We start from the raw sequence: 13,044 nt of genomic DNA on the forward strand, positions 1-13,044 counted from the left end.
AGTTACACGACAGTCCATCAGGAGGGCATTTCGATGTAAAGAAAACCATTCAGCGAATTCGGAAACGGTTTTATTGGATGAACAGTTCCGACGACGTAAAAGACTGGTGTAAGAAATGTACTGTTTGTGCTACGAGTAACGGGCCTTACTGAAAAAGGAGAGCTCCTATGAGACAATATATTGTTGGAAGCCCGTTTGAAAGAATAGCTTTGGACATTCTCGGCCATTTCCAGAAAGTGAAAATGGAGGCAAGTACATGTTGGTAGTAATGGATTACTTCACTAAGTGGGTCGAAATTTACGCACTTCCAGACCAGAAGGCCGCCACCATTGCAGATAAGTTGATCCAAGAATATATCAGCCGATTTGGAGTACCTTTGAAGATCCATAGTGATCAAGGCAGGAACTTCGAAAGCGATCTATTCCAAGGAAAATGTGATAGACTAGGCATGAAGAAAACAAGAACTACAGCATATCATCCGCAATCAGATGGTATGGTAGAACGGATAAATAGTACAGTTGGCAAGTATTTGACAAAGATGGTGTCCAATCATCAGCGAGACTGGGATCAATATCTTTCGTTCTTCACAATGGCTTACAGATCTGCTGTTAACGAATCAACAGGCCAGATACCAGCCAGAGTCCTATTCGGACGCGAGATGCGACTACCTTGTGATCTAGAATTTGGGTGTTGACCTGGAGAAGAAGTAGCAGGTGAAGATTATGTGATCGAATTACAAAGAAGAAAGGACGATGTACACGAGTTTGTCCGTTCCCATCTTCAGATCGCTAGCGACCGAATGAAGAAACGGTACGATACGCAAGCCGAAAGGGGATGCTTTAAGAAGAACGACAAAGTCTGGTTCCATAATCCCAAGAAGCGAAAAGGTTGTTCTCCCAAGTTGCAGCAGTTTTGGGAAGGTCCATACCTCAATATGGAGAAGATAAACGATGTCATCTACAGAATAAGCAAGATTCCTAGGGGAAAGCCGATGATAGTACACCATAACCGGCTGGCGTCTTTCGAAGGTGACCACGACGTAGATGAAGAAGTAGAAGTAAACCAAGTCCAAGATGTGTCTGACCTCACGTTTGAGGAATTCATGGGGGCCTATGGAGGTACCGGTAAAGCAAGACATGGTGTTAACACTGAAGAAAAGCAAGATTTACTCGCGTTTCCCGATGACTACTCGCTGGCCCTTACCATCACGGCTAGTATTAAAGACGCACCAGGGTTGGCATCCGTCTTTCGAAGGAATTTCGGTCGAGTTACAGAACTTCAATGCCAAGTGCCAGCTGCCGGGAAAGCCTTGAAACTCCAAGATGCATCAAGTTACCTTTTCTACCTGGTAACAAAAGACACTGCCCGTGACCAACCTACCTACCGAGATGTATGGGAAGCCTTACTTCAGTTGAGAAAGCACATACTAGAGTCCGACGTGCAAAAGTTAGCCATGCCAAAGTTGGAGTGCCGCCATTAGATTGAAGGGTTTTTCGAAGTATGGTGGAGGAGATCTTTAAAGACACCGAAGTCCAGGTATTAGTCTGTTGCAATCCGCATAGTTACTGGTGTGGAGAGAAAACCATCCCTTTTATACAACTGAAAGCTGTATAAGAGGGTCCAGTTACCGATACCAGCATACCGTTCCAGTTCCAGTCCCGACAAGGTTCCAGGAGGAACCATATTTTAAGAGGGAGGCAATCTTACGATAAATATGACTCATATTTAACCTGTAAACATATTATTATTCTAATAAAAATTTTCTAGTAGTTTCTCCTACGATAAAACCTGTCTTCTTTTATGCCGTTCGAGACAATTCAGGGGTCAGAACAGGTCAACATCCGTCCGCTTCGAAGAGATTCCAGAACAACGGTTAATAAATATATATAAAGTAAATTCATTTAACAGAAAAGTAGCGGTCAACAAAGGCATGCACATAACACGCGAAACCCGATGTTTATATAATTGTACAGGGTTGTATTAAGATTCTAGCAGCCTATACCATCTGAATTTGAAATGAATTAATTTATAATTTTTAGGATTACTGTTAAAATAATAGTAATCAATGATTAATCTTTCAAAGAAGTATACTTAAATAATATTTTTAACTGTCATTCACACATCATTAGTTAATTGTGGTATTAATCAAAAGGCAAAAAACAGAAAGTTGTTTTTATACATTTTACGCTTTAAATCCAATATTTGGAAATAATATTATCATTAATGATATAAAAAGAGACCTCTTCTTGTGTAAAAGTTCGGGAAAATACTTATACATAATTATAGGGTAGATAGACTTATACATTTAACATTACATTAACATTAATAAATAAAATTTATTAAGTCGACGTTTCGATATCGATTTAACATTTATTTGTGTCAGCAGAAACGAATGTATATTTAGAAGAATTGTGACATCACTATTTTTGACTTGCCGGTTATGTCGAAGATGGTTCGAGATATCAAAATGCCGCTTTCAGATTTTGATTCAGGAGACAAAACTATATATGAATCCATAGATAGATCGTCCCCAAACTATTGCATAGGCGACAACGCACAAACGAACATACTTTGCGGATGTAAAACGAAAGTTTTTCTTTGAAAATGATGAAAAAAACTTTTTACTATTACATATAAGTAATATCGAATTACGAAAAATAAGTACTGGAAAAGTAGATAGGTACAATGAGTAAAATGGGTTACAGTTTTTCATTTTTAAAATATTCCATTTTGTTTATGTAATTTCGAATTATTTCGTATCTTTTATTTATCATTGCTACTCATTTCCACATCAAAAGCTAGATCCACCTTCAACCGGATGGGGGCCTTCTTCAAGAGCCACAACCTCTCTCTTGGTATAAAAGTAAGAATGCTGCGATGCTACCTACGTCTTCTCTGTTCTTTTTATGGTGTTGAATCGTGGACCTTGAACGAAGATATGTGCAGAAAATTGGAAGCATTTGAGATGTGGCTATATCGGAGAATACTTAAAATCCCGTGGACTGACCGAGTCACCAATGAGGAGGTCCTCAGAAGAATGATGAAGAACCGAGAGGTACTGACCACCATCAAATCTCGAAAGTTACAGTACTTTGGACACATTATGCGAAATGAATCCACATCCGGACTGTATATAGTTTAAAAACTTGTGGAAGATGGAAAATCACATATTATGCAGTAGGATGTCCTTTTTTTGTTTTTTGTTGTTTTTGTCACATGTTCTTACAAGGTTAAGACCAAAAGGTCTTTATTTTGTAAGACCTTTTATTTACATACATATATAATGATCAACATATCACCTCACTACAATGATAGTGTCAAAAGGAAAAGATGAAGACAGACAGTACCCTGGATGTAAGCGGAAAACTTCTTATTGGCGATGTCTATATTATTGTTTTTTAACAAAACAAACTCTTTGCTGGGCCTGAGGATGAGGCAAATATTGTAAGCCTCGAAACCGATCGCTTCTGTAAAACTTTGAAAGTAAATATTAGATTGTGAGTATTGACCTTTTTAATATATTTGTTCAATTATAGACTCACACTTGCAACCCTTCTATCATCATAATAATTATTATAATACAGTCAAAATAATATTAAATTTACTTACTTCAGTTGAGAGAAAACAGCAAACACCTTAAAAATGTTCACAGTTCTAAGTTTATTTAAATACCACTATAATTATAAACCAACACTATAAATATACCAGCACACATATATAGAGCTATTAAAAGTAAAAATTATATTTATATAATTCAACAGACATAAATATGATTCGTAAGGATTACTGAATCCATATCTGTTAAAACTGCAAATTATGCGTCTTTGTTTAGAGGCTTAGATTGTCGTTACTTGTGAGTTTCTACTTGTTACTTTTGATACGCTTTTGTATATAATCAGTTACAGTATAAGTGTTTTTGTAACAAGTAGATACCTCTTCAGCATCTCTAGATACTTGGAATGAATATATCACGCGTCCCTAGTTTGTTTATTCTACTTTTCTGTTAGGCGAATATGGTATAGAGGGATATTATTGTAAACCAGTAGTCTGAAGAATAATATCGAGTCGAGTTTTAAAATGTAACGCGCGTATTGTCGGGAATATAAATTGTAATAAATGTTGTGAATAAATTATATAATTATAGCGTGAAATAAATTAGTGTGATATTGTACAAATAAAGACTTCAATAAACTAAGTGTTCGAACATAATAAACATTAATAAAGTTAATAAATTAGATTAATAAACGCAGTAAAATTCACTAAAATAAACATGGAGAGGATCAGAAAAACTTAGAGAGCTATGAAACGACAGATGATGGGTATAGAACAAAGGTAAAAGATGCTGTCGAACAGGCAGCTAAACTGAAATAAAAATGAGCTGGACATAACGAATTATTGGGCCACACGAATTATTAGGCTGGATTAGGCCACATGGAAAAATCCAAATGAATATTGATACTGGAGACGCGAAACCTTTCAAAAAACGCCCGTTTCCCATGTCTCCTTATATGTCCAAAATTCTCAACGAAGAATTGGACGAAATGCTTAGTTTAGGTGTTATTGAACCTTCTAATAGTCCGTGGTGTTCACCGGTGCTATTAGTCAAAAAAAATAACGGCTTTTACCGCTTTTGTTTCGATGGTAGAGCTCTCAGTGAGGTAACTAAACAAGACTCTTACCCTTTGCCTAATATTGATAGGATCCTCTCGTTACTGAAAGGTACCAAATTTATAAGTTCCGTTGACTTGAGAAAAGCTTTCTGGCAAATACCTTTAGATCCCTCTTCGAGAGAAAAAACTGCTTTCAGTGTCATCGGTAGAGGTTCCTTTTAATTTACTGTCAGGCCTTTTGGATTATGTAATTCGGCTCAAACTCAACAGAGATTAGTCGATGCAATTTTCGGTCCTAAATATGAACCGAACCTATTTTGTTATCTTGACGACATCATAATTTGTTCCGATAATTTGGAAGAACATATTAAATTATTATCTGAGGTTAAAGATAAGTTAAAAGAGGCCAATTTAACTATCAATGTTGATAAGTGTGAATTTTTTAAGTCTGAATTAAAATTTCTGGGTTATATAGTAGGTGATAATCTTTTAAGGACTTATCCGGAAAAAGTCTCTGCCATGATTAATTATCCCCGTCCAAAAACTTTTTCGGAAGTTAAAAGATTTATTGGAATGTGCTCTTGGTACAGGCGATTTATAAATAATTTCTCGACCTTTGTCTCTCCTATAAATGACCTATTAAAAGGTAAAAAGAAGAAACAGTCGGTAGACTGGACTGATTCCGCTGAAAACTCCTTTATTTTAATTAAAGAGGCTCTTATCTCTGCCCCTGTTCTAACTCAACCTGATTTTCTAAAACCTTTTGTTATTCAATGTGACGCTAGCAATACTGGGTTAGGAGGTGTCTTAACACAAACCGTCGATGGCTCGGATGTAGTTATTGCTTATGCTAGTCGTACCTTATCTAGGGCTGAACGAAACTACTCTATCACCGAGAGAGAATATTTAGCCGTAATTTTCGCTATTGAAAAATTTTGTCTCTATATCGAAGGAGTCAAATTTCAGGTAATTACCGACCATCATTCCCTGTTGTGGTTAAAAAACATTAGTAATCCTTCTGGCAAACTTGCGCGTTGGGCAATGCGTTTACGTCAGCATGATTTTGATCTTATCCATCGGAAAGCAACTTCTCATATCGTCCCAGATGCACTAAGTCGCATGTTTATGAATGTGCCCATCTCCGAAAAACCACAACTTTCTTATCTGAAAGTCGACAAGGACCGAATTGATCCTTGTTTCGACGATTTTCGCTCTAAGATTTTATCAAAGCCCAATAAATATCCTCAGTGGAAAGTAGAGGATGATTTTGTTTTTAAATTAATTCCTTCCGAATTACCAGTTTCCACTAATAATAAAGAGTGGAAAATTTTAGTACCGAAACCCCAAAGAAATGATATTATTACCTCTTGTCACGATCCCCCTACCTGTGCCCATCTTGGCTATTTCAAAACTTTAAATCGTATTCAAGAGTTATATTATTGGTCCAAAATGCGGAAAGATGTACTTCGTTTTGTTAGGTCTTGTAAAATCTGTGGAGCTCAAAAGATGTCGACTTTGGCTCCCATGGGTTTAATGGGACAAGAAAAATCCACTAGGTTTCCTTGGCAAATAATTGCCGTAGATCTTATTGGTCCGCTTCCTCGCTCAAAAAGAGGATACACTTTTCTTCTTGTTGTTACCGACTGGTTTTCGAAATTTACGTTGATTCATCCTTTGCGGAAAGCTATCACGCAAAATATCATTAATTTTCTTGAAAATGACGTTTTTCTTAGGTTCGGAGTCCCTCAATTTCTTATATGTGATAACGCCCGAAATCTTAATAATTCTTCGTTAAAGAATTTATGTAGTAAGTATGAGGTCCAAAAAATATGGTTTAATGCTGTCTATTCGCCTCAGTGCAACTCTATTGAACGTAGCAATAAAACCATAGGAACTGCTATCAGGTGTTTTATTAAAGATCATTCCGATTGGGATAAAGAAATTCCAAAAATCCGTCAAGCTATAAATACCGCTAGACATGAAGTCACTAAATATACCTCATCTTTCCTTAATTTTGCCAGGTATGTCCCTATTGCCGGTAACTATTATTCTCTATCTGCCGATAATTTGATATCTACCGTTACTTCAGAGCAACATGACAAATATGTTTCTGAAATACGAGGGTTAACTGAAGTATTTGATGAAATACAACTTAATCTGAACAATGCGTACCAACGCAATGCTAAAACGTATAACTTACGGCGACGCGATGTTCAATTTCACGTCGGTGATACAGTTTGGCGACGAAATAAGGTTCTATCAAAAGCCGTCGATAAATTTATGGCTAAGTTAGCACCCAAATATATCTTATGTACGGGAGTCAAAAAGCTGTCTCCCCATGTATATACACTGAGGAATCCCGATGGTTCAAATGCTGGGAACTGGCATATTAAAGATTTGAAACCATATCTCGATGATTCTGATAATTCGTCAGGTGATGATGAATCCGATCAGGATTAGTTTGTTTTTTTATCATATAACATTATCTACCGTCCTATCTATATATTCATATGAATATTATTCTCTTCCATTTTCTCTCGTCTACCTCTTTGATTGCCCACCAGAAGTCACATATCTTTGAGTACGTTTAGGTGAAAAATATCACCATACCATTATCTATTAGATCGGCTAGTGAGCTAATTACTCGCTGATCTCTAGTATCTTACCGATAAGTGAAAAATCACTTAAATTATCTTTGAGCAAAACTTATTATCTTACCGATAAGTGAAGAGTCACTTAAATTACCTTTGAGTAAAGTTTAATTTATCTTTGCTCGCTATCTTATCTTATCGTCTTATCTATCTTATTTAGGTGGAAAACCACTTAAAATTATCTGTGCGAAAGCTCATTACCTGGTCAGTACGCGAAAAAGCATTTGCTTACTGCACCGTTAAAGTGTAATAACTTTAAGTACGTTATTATACTTTTATTATCTATTATAGTAACTATAGTAACTATAGTAACATGGTGAATCATGAGAATGAAATTCTTGACGCAAAATAGTTTTTTTTTCTTTTCCTTCTATATTTCGGAATCTGTTTTGACCTTACTAGTTGTCACGAGAGGAACGGCTAGGATGATGATCTGGGATTCGTCCGCTAGGAACCTGTTGAGGTTAGGTTAGGAGAAATTTTAAGGAAGACAAACACATTCCTCTTAATTCTTCTTGTCCTTTCGTTCTTTTAGTACTGATGTTGTCTACAGACCCCTTTCCCTGATATGACTTAGAAGTTTTCGTTCTGTCAACTTCGACCCGATTGCGACTTTACCGATTGTGACCCTAAATTAAATTCAGGCGTGTGATACGCGAAGCTATCAACTGACAACCAGGTACTTAATTTCTTTTCTTCTTCTTCTACTCTTATTAATGCTAGTTGAGTTTTATTCAATTCTTTTTGACTTCCACTTTGGCATATGCTTTCTTTGTGATTAGGATTTTATCCAGTGTTGTTATTTAAGCCATTTCGATATCTTGTTTTTAATTAGAGATTTTCTAAAAATCTCTTGTTTTCTAATTTATCTTAACGAATTACTTATGAGTACCGATCTCGATGCTATCTCTTAAATAGGCATTTCTTTTGTATCGAGGTTTACCTTAAATAATTTTATTATCTTGACGTTTGGTTACATTATTTCTTAATGATGTTAACGTCTTTTATATCTTGTACTTCTTTTCGAGGCACGTTCTTCGAATCGTTTAAAGGGTATATAAAAAAATGTATCCTTAGGTTTTGATCGGAAACCGTTTTCTTTCTTCTTCGTCACCAGTTTCCTCTCTTGGGAGGGGTCTGTGTAACATTTTTTTAATTAATATATTACAATAATTTTAATTCCTTTTACTCATGTGGATGATACGCTGATGGTTGTGTTTACGATCAGAAATTTTTATTGGGAAACTACCAAAATATGACTGAAGAATCTACCTACGTATTTATTTAAAGATGCCGGTTTGGCTAATCCTTAGTTAATTCTTTTCCGGGTTCTTTTTCATAAATTCGGTAATTGTCGTCGAACGCCCGTTGTAATGTTTTTCGGGAAAAACCTAATCTAGGAGATTTTATATTTCATCACGTTTGTAGCTAGAAGGGTACCGTTATGTTCGATGTTAGAACTTTTTACCTTCTCAGAAATACATACAACTGACCTATGATTTTTGAGTGGGAGATATCCCTTCTTCCTTTTTTTGTAGTTGGGTAAATTTTTGCAAGAAAGTTTTACTTTTGGAGTAACGACTAGATCTTACTGTAGATCTTACTCTATTATCGTCCCGTTCTCGGTGCATTTTCTTTATAAGTGTGTATACACTTGTTTATTTGAGTTTTTTTATCTTATACTATATTAGATTAAATATAGTTATAAAGTAACTTTAATGTTAATTAAATTCAGTGTTTAATACAAGTATAGTATTAACTTCAGTGACTTTATGCAGCAGTCGTCAGGAATTACCGTAAGTAACTATAATCTTAGTATCTCCACTTATCTGGGCAAGTAATATGGTATCTTATCATGTCATCTTCCATTATCTGGACGTATCTAAAGTTCATACATGTCTTCAAATGTAGTTGAGAGTAGCTACTGAATTTTGCATTAAATTTAAAGAACATTCTATATTTTTTTTGTTACGAACCAAATTCCATCAGCTCAGTTTATAATTAAATAATAGTGCGAGATAGCTTATCTACTTAACCAAGTGCGGTTTGGTTAAATTTTTATGTTTTCATTTCTGTAACCTTTTTGTATTTTTGTAAATTTAGATTTGGTTAATTTTTGTTATCTTTTGTGTTTGCTATAATTGTTATTCATTTTTTTTGCTGTAATATCTCGAGATACGCCAAAACTTTATTTGTGCATGATTGTAATATATATCTTTGTAAAGGTATTTTTCTAACTATATTTCTGCTTATTTTTATATGTATACCACCATTTCATAGTTGTTGGTGTATTTTTATTACTTGTATTGCATTCAGCAGCGTCATAATTTTGTTGTTGAATATATTGTTATTGTTTTATGTATGTATTTTATTTGTCGACTCCTAACAAAGTTCCCTGATATAACCATAACTCTGAATATTTGCTTTTTACCTTTAAATATAACTATACCTTTGACCAGTAGAAAGATCAGGCTGATTAAGTTTCGTAGGTAAGTAGGTATAATACCTAATATACTTATTATTTGTTTATGCAGAGTGTTAACCAAATTTATTTAATTATTAACTGTTGATATCTTTTCTTGGGTTTGATCTCTGAACCTAAATATCTTTCCTTATCTCTTTTCTAAGGTTTCTTAATTTTCTCCTTAAACCCCAAAAAATTAAGTGGCGCCCTGTTCCCTACCTTATCTTATCTTTGGTAATTTTACCCATCTATCTTTTTGTTTATTTCTGTACCTTTTCCAATATCTCTTATCCTATCTTTATTTATTTCGTCCGTTGGACCCATTCCCGGTTTCAAAAGCTAGTTTCGAACCCGCGACTCGCTCTCCACCAACCATCTGGCTGCCGTCCGCAGTGTCTCCATTGGTGACCTTTCTAGCACCATCCAAAAAAGGTTTCCGAGGTTACAACGCAGGGCATGATACATCATACCGTTTTTACACATTATATTTTGAGAACTGTAATCTGATGTACGTTTTCTGAATTTTACACTAGTATGTAATTATTTACGTAAATGATACATCATAGCCACCATTAGCAGCATCAATAATCAGTATCTTAAATTTTATTACATTTGTAATTTTTACCTACGACTTTAATTTTGAGGCACCTTCAGGATAGAACTGCTCTACTTCTTTAATTAGGGGATATTGCATATTTGTTAAAGCCCCAATTATCTGTAAGACTGCATCAGCATGTGGCAGTAAGGAATAAGGTATGAAATCCAAGATTTTAAAAATTTTCATCCTTCTAATGGCTCGCTGAACATGAATTCTAGCCCTAGCAATGCACTCAGTCTGTCTAACTTGCTCAGGGGTAAACTGTGCAGTTGTTAGAAAGGGTGGAATGTTAATGTGTACTCCAGATGGCACTATATCTTTAATTAAAAATCCTTTGTCTGGTAAAATTAAATCCCCTGCTTCTAAGTGATTCCACAATCTTTAACAATTTTTTTGTCAGATGTTGATCCTGGATATAGGCATGATACAAATGTAACTACTCCATTGGGAGCCACTCCAACTAATCCTTTACACGTATTTCTATGTTTCTAGGTGTATGTAAGTTTTTGGGTTGCCATACTTGCCCTAGATACACTGGTATATACTTCGGTACAATCTAATATAATTCTACAGTTTGTAAAACTACTAAAGCAGTTCGGTAAACAAAGTTTGTTTTTATTCCGGGAAGAGATCTTGCCCATCAACTGCTTATAAACCACTTCATGTAAAACATGCAGCCATGTTGTAACAATATTGGTCACTGTAGCTTGTGCAACACTAAATCGGACAGCAAGATCTTCATGGGGAAAGTTTTGCCTTAACTTCATAAGGGTCATTAATAATTGATCTATTTTCCTAATTTTTTCTACTTTCCACTTGTAATAGTAATTCACTTCAATGTTTTTCAGTAGGTCGAAAAGAGATGTGAAAATTTTTTCTGTAGGTAGGCCAGTATAAAGAAGTATGAGCCTGTCGTTACCCCTGATGTTCTCAAAAGAAAACTTCTCTGAAAGGTGTTTCAGATTCAGATCTTCACTAACTTGTTGCAAATTTTGCTTAAGAAAATAGTTTTCTGCATCTACCACAGCATGTAATGCCAAACTCTTTGTAGTTACAGATCCAGTTGAGGTAGATGGTTGTGATTCTTCGATAGATCTATAATAATTGTACTGTATTAGTATAACACACAAATTCTTTATTATTTATTATATATATATATATATATATATATATATATATATATATGAGTAAACCAATTGCAAATAGTGCCCAAATCTTGCTGTAATTTATAACTATCTTCCAAGCATGATATTTCCTTGAACATTTTGAAATCATCTGCGAATATTAGACAGGATGAATATGTAATACTTTCTGGTATAGGATTAATAAAAATGATGTAGTAGAGGTTTTAGGTTTATTCCTTGAGGCATGCTAGATGTGGGAACATATTTTAACGAGTAAGTACCTCCAATCTTAACCTTCTGTTCTCTTTCTCTGTCAAGTAAGAGTGGAGGAAAAGGCATGCTTGTGAGGAAAACCTATACTCAACTAATCTATCTACCCATATGCCATGATTATATAATACATATTATAAGGAGAAGTAGTTTAAATACATTAATACCTTGCACCATGCATTGGGACATCCTCAATGATTTCAGTTACTTCTTTCATTGCTCTAGTTCTTTTCTCCGGGGATGGAAACTTTTTTATTTTTCCTTCATTATGTACGAATAATGTAGGCCCATTCTCTTTTTTTCCATCTACAAAATGGCAACTGCACAGGATAGCCCCAGGACCTGGTTCTACTGTTCTTCTGTAAAATAACATATGCAAAAGAATGATATAGTACATTATTACCAAAAACAAAATATTCTATTTGATAAATTTTTAAATTTTGCACTAATGAAGCGCATGCGTGTTGGAACAAACCATTTGTTTACACGGTAAGCGACATTATCTGTTATTAATAAGCTTTTAGTCGCGCTCTTTCAGCAAATTTGGTTTAACCGAATGATCTCATCGCACACTCAGCAGAAACAATGTTTAGTCTTAGGCCGATAAGATTTGTTTATTTAGATTCCTCCTAACTAAATTATAATGGGAAAAAAATTGAATTATTAAGTGGGTGTCCGTAATAATAAGTGTTATATTTTTTATTAGCTAAGGTGACAAATTTTTAGAAATATTTCGATACGATATTACTGTCGGCGTAGCAATGCAAGATTATTTTATGATTAGAGGGCGGCTATTCTCAAAATCTGGACAATTAATTTCAGAGCGAAGAAGTCGTCTGCTGGAAAAGAATGTACAAAATATTTTATTTTTACATTGTAATTATGACCTCTGAGCACGTGTCAAATGTGTTGTTTTTAATGAATATTTTGATTGATGATTTTGATGTATGTTTATGGTATTGTTCGTAATGCGCGTCAAAGTCCAGTTTTTCAAATTTTTATTACGTATTTTTTTGCGTTTCATAGAGTCTTTAAGCATACCGAACTACAATACTCGCTAAAACGACACTCCTTCCTAACTGCAAGACGCAAGAGTCTCACAGGCTTAGTCTTGTTCTTGCGTAAATCTTGCACGCTCAGTCTTGGTCTTGGTCTTGCTAAAATTAGGCGATCTTGGTCTTGGTCTTGCGAAAAAGCAAAAACAATACCAAGACTGCAAGACCAAGACCCATTTTGGGCAATACTAATTTCACTGCTCTCTAAAATATAAATATTTAGCTATTTGAAATCGTTTACGGCATTTTTCAGTTCGCCTGATACATATTAT

General features: G+C 34.9%; 1 pseudogene; it reads right to left on the minus strand.

Annotated features, from left to right (window-relative positions):
• Positions 1-10,350: 10,350 nt before the first annotated feature.
• LOC140444336 (uncharacterized) lies at positions 10,351-11,934 on the minus strand (annotated as a pseudogene).
• Between the last annotated feature and the right edge of the window lie 1,110 nt (positions 11,935-13,044).

The sequence above is a fragment of the Diabrotica undecimpunctata genome, chromosome 6 (genome assembly GCF_040954645.1).
Source record: "Diabrotica undecimpunctata isolate CICGRU chromosome 6, icDiaUnde3, whole genome shotgun sequence".
NCBI classification, from domain to species: domain Eukaryota; kingdom Metazoa; phylum Arthropoda; class Insecta; order Coleoptera; family Chrysomelidae; genus Diabrotica; species Diabrotica undecimpunctata.